This window comes from Amblyomma americanum, chromosome 10 (genome assembly GCF_052857255.1).
Source record: "Amblyomma americanum isolate KBUSLIRL-KWMA chromosome 10, ASM5285725v1, whole genome shotgun sequence".
In the NCBI taxonomy this organism is placed as follows: domain Eukaryota; kingdom Metazoa; phylum Arthropoda; class Arachnida; order Ixodida; family Ixodidae; genus Amblyomma; species Amblyomma americanum.
Genome location: NC_135506.1, coordinates 62,355,444 through 62,370,655, shown reverse-complemented (window position 1 = coordinate 62,370,655; position 15,212 = coordinate 62,355,444). Strand labels below are relative to the sequence as shown.

General features: G+C 46.4%; 1 long non-coding RNA gene across 1 annotated transcript; it reads right to left on the bottom strand.

Annotated features, from left to right (window-relative positions):
* Window positions 1-2,476: 2,476 nt before the first annotated feature.
* LOC144106301 (uncharacterized) lies at window positions 2,477-14,937 on the bottom strand. Its single transcript, XR_013308964.1, has 2 exons — window positions 14,561-14,937; window positions 2,477-3,400 (listed from the first exon to the last, which is right to left on the bottom strand). It is a non-coding gene; the product is annotated as an uncharacterized LOC144106301 (long non-coding RNA).
* Window positions 14,938-15,212: the final 275 nt, after the last annotated feature.

Below are 15,212 nucleotides of genomic sequence, written 5' to 3'. Positions count from 1 at the left end.
ACATTGGATACAATGCTACTGCTCCTTAGCCAATTGTGTGTCACTTCTTGGCTCATATCATATATGTACCCTCTGGTGACTTCCAAAATAAAGGTGAAAGTTAGCACCCATACCGACCACTCCTGTGTTTTTATCTATGTTTCTGTCATGCTGGCCTTACATTGGCTAAGGGTTGGAGGACTAGGGAAAACAAGAAAGCAATTTTCATTGGCCAAGCACCGTTATCACTCAACAGAGAAGAAATGTCATTGCAGGCGATCACAAGCAAAATGCAGCAGACGGATGCACATCAATGATATGCCCCGTGCAATGCTTTGAGAATGCCTTAAACAAGATGATGCTGCCGAACAAGGAAGCCTCGCTGAACAACTGCTCAATGCCGGTAAAGAACCCGAGCTGGATGAGCGGCTCAGTGATGGCACTATTCTGAATACGGTAGCAAATACAGAATCAGAAGACAATACAATGAGCAGTTTCATGGTGAAGAGTTAGGTCAGTGCAAAGCGCAGTACTATGCATACTGTGGCCCAGGAGTCTCTTCATACCTTGTCGCATTTTTGGAAGGCTGTACAAGATGCGACAGTGTACTTGAAAAATCACCAAAAATTTGCCTAATATCGACTGCACTACACACTGCTAGGCACAAATGCTTATTTAATTTACAAAATTTTTTCTGAACCCACGTTATTCATCATCATTAATTATTACAGCCAACTTGCTTTATTGAAAATTTTGGTTGAGAACCAAAGTGTTAATTTCAACAAGACATGACTGAACTGTATGAGACAGGACTTCCATACCTCTTAGCTGTGTTCTGCAACTTTCAATTTGTCAAAGAAGGTATGGAGGTAACACTTAGAAATTCTATCACAGCTGTGTGAAGAACTGCATTCCATATATCCTGCACGTCACCTTTTCCAAGTTGACTAAGAAAATAGGGCTAATCAGCTGCCCATGCCATTAGCCAAGCTAACATAAGCAGCCCAAGCTAAATGGAAAGCTCCTTTAATGATGGATGCAACTCCCAATTGCATGCAGGACATTAAAATATGGCGAAATCTAGTGCTACAGGAATTATGAACGACCATGTTCAAAATGCATAAAAAGCGTTTCTGGTCTATGTACCCTAGGCTGCAGTGTCTGGAAGAAAATTAACAATGCAATTTCGTTTATGGAGCCCTTTTAATTAATGAAACTGCATTCCAATGCATACTTATACAGCCCAGCATTAGAAAAAAGAAAGTCAAGAATTGTTTTTACTCATTTACGAAGCTCCAAAACATTTTCCAATGAAGTCTCAAAATGTTTTCATCACCAAAGGGTGCTGTCTCGAGAATGTTTCAAGCAGCATAAGCTGCAGTCCTCACTGTATGCCAGACTTTTTTTTCCCATTTTTTCGTGCAGGACACAACCTGGTGCAATCTGACCATGTGACAGGTGGGTAACAAGGGGGGCGGGCATGTGAGGAGTGGTGCAAAGAAAAACATCGCCATGGACAGAACACACAGCTCATGCATTCTCAATTTCAGAGTTACCGCAAGAGAGGCCGAGTCGATAATTGCGCTGAAGGAGGTGCAGGTTGTATGAAACAGAGATGAATCTCAGAAATATCAAACAACATAAAAGTTGACCGAAAACTGGAGGAGACACTTGAGCTGAAGGGTATGACGCTATAGCGTTAATGGGTTAATGTCCATATATTCAGAACTGGTCATTCTTTACTTTAAATTCATACATTGCTGAGGGTCCTCATACCCCTCGTCGTGCAGTGCTGTAGCAGTAAGGCGATGCGCCACTGCCCTGGAATGGGAGGTGCTGCCCCAGTGGGAACTGAGAGACCCGAACTGATCTTCTTGAGCAACCTTTCGCGATCAGTCATTAATTTAACTGCCACCTGCCATGGTGGGCACTTCACAATCTGGTGGGCAGGTTATGACGATTCCACAAACCGAACAAAACCAAATTGTCCTACATGTCCCCTAGGTTGCTCCTCTGGGGATCATTCGTGGATTTTTCGCTCACGGATAATGATGCCGATGACGACACTGGAATTTTGCGCGACATGAGGACCTTACCGCTAGCACATTAAAAAACACTGGGAGGAAAATTGTCAAAGGTATCAGAAGCTAGTGTTTCAACAGGCGGCACGAAGTTATATAAGACTGACCAGTAACTGTTGAAATGAACAAGAAAATGGAAAAAAAATGCAGCATATGAGGATAGCTGGGAAGAAACTGAAGAGCATGGAAAACAATTTGTGGCAATCAATGGAGAAAGTGTGATAGTATTGTTAATACCCGCGTCAATCGATTATATTTCTGATTCCGTCACGGTAGAATTAACTCAGACTTATAAATACCTCGGCGTAACAATGTCCAATGGTCTAACCTGGAATGCGCATGTGACAAAAGTCATATCATCCGCTAACAGAAGCCTTGGATTCTTAAAACGACATCTATGCCATGCACCACAAAATGTAAAATTACTTGTCTACAAATCACTTGTCTGTTCTAAATTAGAATACACCTCTGCTATTTGGAGCCCAAACCAAAATTATCTAACAAATTCTCTAGAATCAGTACTAAGTCAAGCCACAAGATTCATATGTTCGTACTATTCATATAATGTGGACCACCATATATAATGTTAATATATCGTATAATGTTAGTATATATAATATTCATATGTTAGTATATCGTCATTAACAGCAGAGGCAGGCTTAACATCTCTAGCTTGTACACGTGGTATCACTACTATGTGCTTGTTTCAAAAATTTTATTACAGCTCACTTCGTCCTCCGCCCTACATCAATCCGCCGGCACGCACTTCCCCCCGCATCGGTCATCCCCTTCAAGTTGCCCGGCCTCGTACACGCACTACTACATTTGAATCGTCATTCTTTCCACGTTCAGCCACGGAGTGGAACGGCCTTCCACACGACATCGCCGCAATCACCTGTCCAACAACATTTGTGAATTGTTTAAAAAATATATTTAACAGCGTATAATTTATGTACCTTATGTGTTTTCTTTGTTTATTAAATCTGTTTTATACATGTAACCCGCCCCTTATGTAACACCCCCAATCCCGGGGGCCTTTAAGGTAATAAAGTGAAGTGAATTGCAACTACAGAAAATGTGTCACATTGCCAGGTCGTGCCAAGTCCTCACATCACTGCCAGTGCATAGGTTAAGCGATGCGCCACTGCATTGGCCAGCGACTGTCTCAAGCACAGCCACCAACGGGGCTTGCGAGACCCAGGTCACTCTTTCCAAGCAATGTGACAAAGAATAGCTCCCACATGCCTCATTTTTGCACAGACAGTTCTTCAGGACGATGTATATTTTGCTCATAGGACTTCTGTTCTCCGGGTAGTTGTCTGCTCAGTTCCTTGTCTCCCCTGCGAGTGAACAGGGGATAGGAGGCAGGTAAGAAGAGGGGACAACTGGCAGGTGGAGAGATAAAATCCCTCTAAACACTACTTGACACGGTTGGCGGGTGGAGGATTTATGATGCTGCTGCCGCCGAGGGAGGCTTCAAGAGCCTCCCAATGTTATCACACTAAGATGCAGCATTTCTTTTTACTCATCGGCTACTGAAGAAGAGCATTTCAACAGTAGCAAAGGGAATTTGTTGGCGAAATCTCTCTCGCAAACAGATACAATCGAATAACCTTTTATTGATGTATTTCGACATGCCAAAGCAACACCATTGGCCATGAGGCACAGCATAATGAAGGCCTCCTCTTGGGATTCCATAACGAGCACCAAAATGTCAGTACACATAATTTCTGCACTTCGCCTCCATTGAAATGGTGCCATCATGGCCAGGATTGAAACCATAACCTTCAATCTAACAAATGAATGTCATGGTCACTGCGCCACAACTGCGTATCACTGTTTTCAAAGTGCAATTGAGGCCCTTTATGGTTTGATGCCATTAGAGAACAAAGCATTGCAGAGGAGCCCCATTTCTCCTGTAACGTGATACTAAGCAATGTTTTGGGAACCTGCCCAGCACCTGATCAGCACACACTTTCCAAGGTCATCTACCTGACAAACATTTGGACAAATGACCCTCGACAACACATCATGCTGCAGTTCACATAAAAAGGCACTAGCAACACCACAAGTGCTGATATTCCAAGGATGAGTTGTTGGGCATGTACAGAAGAAAATGTTCACAGCGTTCAGACAGATGAAGCTGATATGCTTGGTAGCTAGCTGCCACTCCTCACAGAAGTGCAAGCTGTCAATAAATGTGCAATACCTTTTACCCCATTGCCTTTGCTTCACTCATTTATACCTCCTGTTAGGGCTTTTAAAGAATGCGCACATTGCTATAGAAATCCCAGTGGCCTGCCTCCCCTTTGCTATTTGCAATCCTGGCTTCAGAACACTGCATACATTCAGGCGTTGCCTTGTCACTGCGAGGCCAATGACAAATGTAAATACAACTGACCAGGCATTTCTGAAAATGACGGCAGCTTTCAATTTAAGCCACAAGATATTTTGTTACATTGTATTTGCATTACCTATCAACACAATCAAAGTTTCACTGCAGCACTTCTTTACCCACCCACCCCCCAAACCCCTTCCACTGAGGCCCCTATGGTCAAAACGCACCGCAAAGATAACGAATGGTTATAAAAGATTTATTTCAATGCAATAAAATTCCATCATATACAAAATATTATTGGACAGCACATACGTTTTAGCAGTACTGTCAGAAAACCTGCATGGCCATTGTCCTGCATTTTAAACAACGGCGAGATAGGTCTAACAGAGTAAAGGTATAGGGCAAACTTGACGCTCCCTTTAGAACATTATGGGGAGGAGGGGGGCCCTGCCCTGGCCCCCCCCCCCTCCCCCGTGCGCACGTCTATATGATGTAGACCATAAAGTTTCTAAATATTAACTAGAGGGAAAGCTGGCAGCCTTGTTGGCATCCAAGGAGGACATCCTAAATATGCCGAGAAGACATGGCTTTGAACTAAAATCTGGTAGCTTGTAGACCCTTCTAAAGATCAGATTTTTTTGGTTCAGTTTCGTTTTCAATGATGTTTTTCGTGCTTTCAGTGGTGTAGTTATCCAGCTATGCAGGCAGTTCATTTCAGATCCGTAGCATGTGAAGGCTGGAACTGAACTGAACACAGTGTCTGGCTGCATGTTGGAATAGAAATAGCTGAAAACAGACAAGGACAAACGAAAAGGGGACACACACGAGCGCTTTCTCACAACGAAATTTTGTTGGGAAGGCTGCAAAATATATATCGAAGTGGAAGCAGGCAAAAACAAAACAAAAAAGGAAGAAGAAGGGCAAAAAATTGAACTGACAATTGCGGAAAAAAACAGGTCTGAAAAAAAAAACATAAAACACATGTATGGCAGCATTATTGTTATGTGGCCCAAGGCGAGAACACAAGAATGACCCGGGCACAGCGCACAGGCTGACGGCACAGGGCCCGCACAGAGCACCCAAGCCCAGAACATGTGCACCACCGAGACACTCCGTTAACCTCTCAACTCACAATATCCATTGCACGGCCCCTGGTCACAAAAACACCGTCTCTGTGTACATTAGGGCACGGCCGGGGATGGCGAGAGGTAGGACTTGAGGCGAGAGACGTGGACAATGTCAAGCTGAGCTGCACGGGAGATGGTCTCCGGGAAGGCAAGGGCGATCGCGTAGGTGACAGCGGTTACCTGGCAGAGCACACGGTATGGGCCAACATACCGGGACAGATGTTTTTTACAAAGCCCGACGCGGCGAGATGGCGACCAAAGCAAGACGAGGGCGCCAGAGGAGAAAGTGACCATGAGATGGCGGCAGTTGTAGTAGTCCTGCTGTGAGGCCTGCGATGCTAGTAGTTGGGATCACTCCAGTTGGCGGGCGTGGTCTGCCCGGGCAATTGCGTCGTGTGCGTATTCAGAAGGCTGTGAAGTAGATGTCGGAAGCAGCGTGTCCAAAGGTAATGGGGGCTTGAAGCAGTACAAAAGATAGAATGGTGAGTAACCGGCAGTGCCATGACGGGAAGAGTTATAGGTGAAAGTCACGTATGGAAGGAAGCCCAGTCCTGATGGTCCGGGAAACACATTGCAAGCATATCCGTGAGAGTGCAGCTGAGGCGCTCTATGAGGTCGTTGGTTTGGGGATGATAGGCGGTGGCCAGCTTATGTTTGGTCAAACAGGAATAGGGAACATCGTCAACAACTTTAGACAGAAAGCAACAGCCACAGTCGGTGAGAAGTTGGTGGGGTGCAACATTACGAAGGATGAGATCGTACAGAAGAAAGTCTGCAACATCAGTAGAAGTACTGGTAGGGAGGGGCCGCATGATAGCGTAGCCAGCGGCATAATCCATAGCAACTGCAACCCATTTGTTTCCGGACGTGGACTCAGGAAACAGGCCCAAAAGAACCAAGCCAACACGATGTAAAGGTTTGGGGGGCACATCCACAGGTTGGAACATGCCCGCTGAGAGAGTGGCAGGGCATTTCCAGCGCTGGCACTGGTCGCAGGCACGAACATAGCGGCATACGAACTGGTAACGGTGGGGACAAAAGAAGCGATGACGCACGCGGGCATCAGTACGCGAGACACCCTGATGTTCAGCAAAGTGGAGGTCATGAAGCTCGTGGAGGACGGGGCTGGCGGGGTTCAGGCTTCTCTGCGGTATAGTGTGTCATAATGCAGCACAAACCGGCGCACAGCAGGGACAGATGGGGAGGAGCTGAGGCGGTCAATAATAGAGTGCAGCTCAGTATCCCGTTGTTGCTCATCGCCAACGTGAGCAATAGCAGAGTGCGAGAACAGGTCGGCAGCGCAGGCAGTGCAAGATGGTCAGGAGGGTCAACGGGATATCGGAAGAGGCAATCAGCATCTGTGTGTGGCCGACTGGACTTACAGACCACTGCGTAGTCATAGTCTTGTAGGCGCAAAGCCCAGCAACCTAGCCAGCCAGTAGGATCTTTCAGAGAGGTGAGCCAGCAAAGAGCATGGTGGTCTGTGACAACCATAAAAGGGCAGCTCTATAAATACGGGCAAAATTTTCTAACGACCCAAACGAGGGCCAAGCACTCTCATTCTGCGATAGCTTCTCATTCCGTGAGGCGGCTGGCGCAGGCAATGACACGGTCAGAACCAGATTGCCGCCGAGAAAGGACAGCGCAGATTCCATGACCGCTGGCATCAGTGCGGACTTCAGTGGGAACGACCACATCGAAGTGTATCAAGACTGGCGAGGTAGTGAGCTTCGAGATTACAGCGGCAAAGACGTTTTCTTGTAGGGGTGCCCAGGTGAAAGTCATGTCCTTTTCGAGCAGATCACTGAGAGGGCGGGCGATGAAAGCAAAGCCTGGCACGAATCGACGGAAGTAGAGGCACAGTGCCAGGAAGCTCCGCACGTTGTTGCAGGAACGCGGCACCGGGAACTCTTTCACGGCTCAGATTTTAGCTGGATCAGGGTGAACACCCGTGGCATCGACGACGTGGCCCAAGATTGTGATCTGACGATGCACGAAACGGCATTTGGTGGAGTTGAGCTGTAAGCCAGCATGACGGAAAAGGTAAAGAATCTTGGAAAGGTCATCAAGGTGAGAGGAGAAGCTGGGGGGAAGACTATGACGTCGTCGAGACAGCAGAGGCACGTGGACCATTTGAATCCATGCAGAAGGGGCGTCCATCGTACGTTCGAAGGTGGCCAGTGCATTGCATAAGCCAAAAGGCATAACTCTGAACTAATACAGCCCATCAGGTGTCATAAACGCAGTCTTCTTACGGTCCTGGTCATCCACTGCTATCTGCCAATAGCCGGAGCGTAGATCTATGGAGAAGAATTTGGCACCATAGAGTCAATCAAGGGCGTCGTCAATGCATGGGAGACCCGGGTACAAGTCCTTTTTACTTATCTTGTTCAGGTGGCGATAGTCAAAACAAAAATGCCATGAGCCATCCTTTTTCCTCACAAGAACGACTGGTGACGCCCAGGGGCTGTAGGAGGGTTCGATAATGTTCTTAGCAAGCATCTTCGTAACCTCAGCGTTGATGACCTGGCGCTTAGCATGGGAGACTCGGTATGGTCGATGATGGATAGGAGAGGCATCCCTGGTGTCGATGCAGTGCTTCACAGGGAGAGCTTGGCCCAGCAGGTTATTATTGAGATCAGAATGTCTGAAAAAGATTCGAGAAGGCCTCAAAGCGGTGCAGATTGGGTGGGACACAGGTCGGAGGGCATCATGGTCGCGAAGGCGTCCAGAGAAAGAGAGGTAGGCTGGAAATCGGCTGCAGGATTAAGAGAATGGGCGGTGTCGAATGTAGCGATTTAGCACAGTGCGAGAGAGAGATCGCAACAATGCAAATGACAGAAGAGAGAATTTGGGGATAGAAGCCGAGGTTGAGGAATGGCAGAGACAGTGCGTTCGCCTTGACGGAGGCGACTGTATAGGGCAGGGCAATGTTCCGGGTCAGCATGAGATTGGTACTCGGGGCACCAAGGTAGTCCCCATCGGGAATTGGGGAAGGAGTCAATGCAATGAAGGAGGCGCTTCAGACGGCAGGCGAGTATAGTCAGCACTGAACAAGCGGATAGAGGGATCGACATGCTCGGAACCAAGTTGTGGGAGCTCGAGTTGGAGGACACTCTGCGAGCATTCAATAAGAACTGAATAGTTGGAGAGGAAATCCACGCCGAGAATGAGGTCGTGGGCGCAGGTGGACAAAACGGTGAACTGAACCGAGGTACTACAGTGATGTGAGCAATACATAGTACGTCGACAGCAGGTATGCCTCCATCCATCACGTGCACACGGGAAGTTGCAGGCGTGAGCTTTGCGGAGGCGTTGGTGAAGGGCAGAACTCATCACAGATACGTGCACACCAGTGTCAATGAGGGCGATGCAAAGAAAAACTATCAACTATGACGTCCAGTGAGTTCGGTTGGGTGGCCAATAGAGGATTTCTGGTCGGGGTTATTGATGCATCATCTAGTTTTCCAAAGTGGAGCGGACGTCGGGGGCAGCTGTCGAAAGACAGGGCGACTGCGGTGATCGTGAGCGATGGCCTTGGGCCGACGGAGAGCGGGAATGGCAGAAGGAGGATTCAGACTGGTCTGGCTGGAAGCGGGGCGAGAAGCGGCGGTGAGGTTCAGGTCGGTAGTTGGAGAAGCCACCACAGGGAGGCTGCAGCAATGTCGAGAAATGTGTCCAACGCGGGAGCAGTGAAAGCAGATGGGTCTGTCGTCAGCCGTGCGCCATTCTGCCGGATTGCGGTAATGGGGCATGGAGTAGTAGGTGGGGCGCAAGCAGAGGAAGGAGGCTGGTGGACAGCTGGGCGGCCAATAGAACACACCTAGGGAGAAAGATCTATGTTTGCCAGTTCTTGCTTCATGACGGCCTGAATTAGCGACACGATGAGCAGCGTCGTATCAGGGATGTGTGGTGGGGATATCACAAGTGCGAGGGCCTCCAGTTCATGTCCGACGAACCACGTGACCGAGCTGATGATGGGAGAAGCGTCTGAGGCCACGTGGGATGGAAATCACTGGTCCTCACAGGAAGATGTCACGGCTGTGTTAGGAAGGCGGGAAAACGGCTGCGGAATGCAGCGGCCTTTCATTTGTTCAAATTGACGGCACTCTTTAATGATGCAGTAAACAGTGAAACAGTCTTTGCAAACAAGCAAATGGAAAGCATCGTCTGCAATGCCTTTGAGCACGTGGCCCACCTTGTTTGTCTCACTCATGGCAGCTTCGACATTGTGGCAAAGAGCCAAGATGTCCTGGATGTAGGCCACGAAGCTTTCTGTTGAAGACTGGGCTCGAGACACAAGCTGTTTTCTGGCAGTAAGCTGCCCGTCATCAGGCCTACCGAACAGCGTCCTCAAATTCTCCTTAAAGGTGTCCCAGATTGTTAGGTCATCCTCGTGGGTCTCGTACCACACTTGTGCTGTGACATTGAGATAAAATATGACATTGGCGAGCACTATTGTATGGTCCCACCTGTTATAGGTGCTGACGTGTTCGTAGAGGCTAAGCCAGTCTTCCACATCCACGCCATCAGTGCCGGAAAAGGTGCCGGGCTTGCGTGGAGGAGCCATAACCATGAAAAGAGTGCTAGTGGGACTCCTTGACTCTCCGGGTTGAGCCACGGCGGAAGACCCGGTCTGACGACAACTCTGAAGGTGCGTGGTGTGCTGAGCGTAAAATCCGCACCTCCACCAAAGATGTTATGTGGCCCAAGGCGAGAACGACACCAGAATGACCCGGGCACAGCACAAGCCAAGAGCACGGGGCCCGCACAGAGCACCCAAGCCCAGAACACGCTCCCCATTGAGACACTTCGTTCACCTCTCCACTCACAATATCCGTTGCATTATTACTTCACAACTGACTCGAGGAAGGCAATCTCATTTTTGTTAAGGTAACAGATGCTTTACTTGCACAGTTGTCCCCTCCTTTCATGATATGGTAAGCTTCGATAACTTCTCTGGTCCTCCGATTACATGCTTAAGCACAGCAGTTTTATCAAAAAAGGGGCAGCATTTACACTACATGCAATGCTTAGGCAAATTTTCTAGTGCTATCAGGGTTAAAGAAGTCCTGCGTTAAAACAGGCGGATATTCAAACAGTGGCCAGTCTGCCCGACGTAGTATTTTTTACGAGACAAAGGGATTTTGTAAATTATCTGCGTTTTGCACTGTATAAACCTAGATTTGCAGTTGATGTAGCAACAGTGCTCACTTTTTAGCGCAGCTGCTTTTCTGTGAACTGACACGGGAGCTGACACAACAGTGCCCACATAGTACTGACTGGCAACCTATGCGAGAAGCGGTGCACGTATGGCAGAACAAGCTTTTTTTTTGGTGTCAGACAACACAGGCCTCTTGGTGCCCTGGCCCTTCACCCATCGCAGACACGTCAGCTACTAATTACTGATAGTAGATGCCCAGAACTGGTCAATCTGTTGACTTGTTCAAGAAAGCTTGTGGAAATTCTATCCTGGCACGACTTAAGAAGAGCAGAGTGGAACAGAAGGAGACAGTTGCATTTTTCACTACTTTGCAGTGTCCGGAGTGAAAATGAAGTAAAGGTTAAGTGGAGCTAGGGTAAACGCTACCCCCTTTTTGAAAAACTGCTGTGCTTGGTAAAGCACATAATCAGTGGACAAGAGAAAATATTGAAGCTTGCCACGTCATGAAAGAAGGAGACAACTGCTTAAGCGACGCATCTATTACGAAAAATGAAATTGCTTACCTTGAGTCGTAGTAATGGTTCCATACATGTTTTATGCTTTTTTTTCATACCTGTTTTTTCCACAATTCATTGTCACTGAAATTTTCTACCTTCGCCTTCCTTTTTTACTGTTTTTTTTTGTTGCCTGTTTCCACAATGTATATTCTGTAGCCTTCCCAATAAAATCCAGTTGTGAGAGAGCACCCATGTGTGCCCCCTTTCTTTCGTTAGTCTCTTTTGTTATATTTTTCCACCATGCAACAACTCTTACTGACCCAGTTTGACATCCTTGTGCAGTTCTCCACAGTGTCTGGTACCTGCTCGGTTCGATGACAGTTTGCCTCATCACTTGGAGCCATTTACACAGCAAGCTGGGTTTGTACAGCAAGAACTTGTGCATTGTAAGGTGACAGATGACAACAAAGTTTTTCATGAATTTAAAATGCAACAACCTGTTGCTGTGACCACTATACACATTTCTCATAGGAGTCTCAGAGACACTTGCCTTCTAGATGTGTAAAGTACCTCGACAAGCGCCACATGTGTTAAATGCACTCGCAGACAATTGTATTTGCTTCATTTCTAAGTCTGGTGGTGCCCACGCACTGCATTCAGAAAGAGACTTCCACTTGATGATTTAATTCATGGAAATACCTGCATACTACACTCGCCAGCATGAACATGGCCATTAATCTGTATGGCCGTATTCCGGGTTAGTGTCGTAATCAAAAGCATCAATATCTGCTGCAGCACCCATACCTGATTGGTCGAAATGCCAGAAGCAGATGTGGAGGTTCGGATGCAGCGGAAAGTATCAAAGAACACTAACCGTGATGTCACATAGATCACTCGGCACCGGATCAAAGACGGCAGCTTTCTGGATGTTTCGCTGCAGAAACCGCAGTGCAGTGACATCCTGCTGCTGCTCACAGTCGCGACCAAACCGACATCTACTTCCGGTGTTTTGAGCAATCAGGTTTGGCCGCTGCAGCAGATTGTGATGCTTTTGATTATGACACAAACTCAGAATACGGACCTTACTTGCAGTAGACAGGTTTCCGTTTCCTAATTCATGCTTTTTATTTTGCAAAAACCACAAGACAGTGCCAGGACATGGTGACAGCCAGCACTTTGCATGTGCAAACAAGTTTCTCATAGAAAGGTGAAAAGTCAGGCATGTTTTTCATAGCATGAACCACAGCCTATGCACGAGCATAGCGTGCAAATGCAGAATAGCAGACTACAGCAACGAAACGTTTCGATATTTCACAATGCCAAAAATGGTTTTATGGGAGTTAACGTCCCCAAGCGACTCGGGCTATGAAGGACAACATAGTGAAGGTCTCTAGAAATTTATGACCACCCGGGGTTCTTTGACGTGCACTGACATCGCATAGTGCACGGACCTATAGAATTTCGCCTCCATCGAAATACGACTACAGTGGCTGGGATTAAACCCACGTCTTTCGGATCAGCAGCCGAGCGCCACAACCACTGAGCCACCGCGGCGGCTCAATGCCAAAAACGGAAACTGAAGTGTTAAATTTTTTTCAATGAACATTTTCTCTAATATGTATACATGAGGTTCCATAGTGCAAAATGAAGGGACAAGACACAAGTGCCCTTGTACTTGTGTCTTGTCCCTTCATTTTGTGCAATGGAATCTCATATGTGAATGACCCACTAGTCTCAACCATCACCCTTCGGAAAAGTGGATCTATTAAACAGAAAAAATTGTTTAACTATATTTGCTAAGATAAAAAGCCCTCTCTAAACTCAGTGCTCATTTACAACTATTTGCTTTTCTGTTCCTTTATTGCCATATAAATTTTTTATTATGGGTCACTTTGACTGTAAGATGGAGTTTCCTTGATATATATTTTTAAAATTTATTTTTGCAGTCGTAGTTATGTTTTACGGCTAACAGTAGCAAGGCCGAGAAACCTCGTCGCCACAGCAATTCCCAAAGTCGAATAGCTCTTTTAAGGAGTATAGACAACTAATTAAGTATACATTGATTACCATGTGGTATCCACTTATGTATGCAAAATAATTTACATTCGAATTTCTCTGTCAGAATGCTGGCTCCGACGTCAAAGTTGCATATAGGTCACGTGGGGCGTGTGAAAACAGATATAATCACTGCTTCATTGCATTAATTCACTGCAATGCTAAGCCAACAGCCTCAAGAACCGAAATAACGAATGAAGGAGCAGCGATTATATTGCTGTCTTCACACGCCTCACGTGGCCTATACGGAACTTTGACATTACAGAGCTGTTGAAACCAAAACCGAAATTGCATGACAGAAAAATTCAATTGTAAATTTGTTAAGAGTTGCAGGCAAATATCACGTGATTATCCATATATACCGTTTTATACATAAAGTGCAACGGTGTCAAAGCTATGCCTGTTGTTTGTGCTGCCTGCATCTGTGGCCAAAAAGTAGTGTGTTTCTTGTGGTGAGAAGAAAATATTAAATACTTTGCCTCCAGACTTACTACATGTTACATTTGTCATGAGCTTGATTAAATGCACTCTTATAGCTGACGACACATTGTTGCTTTCTCGTGCCTTAGAACACTACACCACACAAGAAACGCTGAGTAATATGCCTCGCTTTATTTTTCCGTGCGGACTACTTGCGTACCTTTCACAGTGTTGCACCTGATGCATGAAACGGAGTAATGTGTTATGCATCACTACAATGAAGAAAACATGCCACCAAAATTACGTATCTATACTCCTTTAAGAAACTCGCAGAAACGGAGCGCCAGCTTTCCCTTTAGGTAATATTTAGAAACTCTGTGATGAAGACGATCAGTTGCTTGAGCATGACAACATGGCCTGGGCAAGGTGAATGTTTAAAAGCTTTTGTGCACAGTAGAGATGCACTTGTTAGTGAATAATTTTGTAAATAAAAACACCTGCACGCTGCAGTCAATGATGACCAAAATCGAAGGAACAGTCACAGCCAGAGTCACAGCGAAACGCTTATAATACAGACCATTGACCAGGCTGAAACTGTATGCAAACACGATCAACGGAAAAGCAGTACTGAAGCAAACAGGCGTAGGCACGTCATCTTTCACAACCAACTAGGCCATGAAGGAAGCATCGTGAACAAGAGCAGGTTTACTCCAGACGCAAGACGTGACATTTGTTCTCAAGTGCGGCGTCTTTTTCCATGTCTGCTGTTTCAAGATTGAAAGAAATGGAAACCAACCATCATATCCACCAGCAGCCTCAAATCGAGTACTATGCTTTGCCCGCACATTTAGCAGTAAGGCAATGTAAACAACTGTAAGGCACGGTTTGCTCCTACTTACGACGCGCAATATCGTACTCAACTGCGAGATTTCTGCGAAGAACATGCCGCCGACGGATGAGAAGACCGTTGCTGTGAGGCGTTTTGACCTCCCATTCACAGATGAGGACACCAGGGCAGGCAATGCAAGCCCAGCAAGCTGCGTCTTGTGCACAAAGCAGATACACCGCATCATGTTGGAGCTCACCAGAGCCCGTGTTTGCCCGCCGCAAATCCTTTCCGGCACTGCGTCCCATCACAGATTTCCTTGAGTTTTTACCACAAAATATACTGACAATAACCTGGTTTCTACTTCAGATTAACTCCCAAATTAAGCAAACGGGCAAAAGCATGAAGAAACCGACGCCACTTCCCACTCCTCTCCATCAAGGCGACTTCAATTTTGGATTGGATTGGATATGAGACGATGCGTCAACTAGGCAACTATAGACGTTCTCATTGTTAAAAAATGAAAAAAAATAAAAACGTTTCTCATATTGCACTAATAAATTTTTTCTCAGAGTTATAAGCACATAAAGCGTACTAGTGCGCAAAATAACATTCGCAGAGTATGACACAAACGAAACCGAAACTCTTCACATCGCGCCGCTTATGAAGCGCTGAAATGCGCGCGCTAAACTATTGCGCGAAAGTTTCCAAGTTCTCCGTGGTGT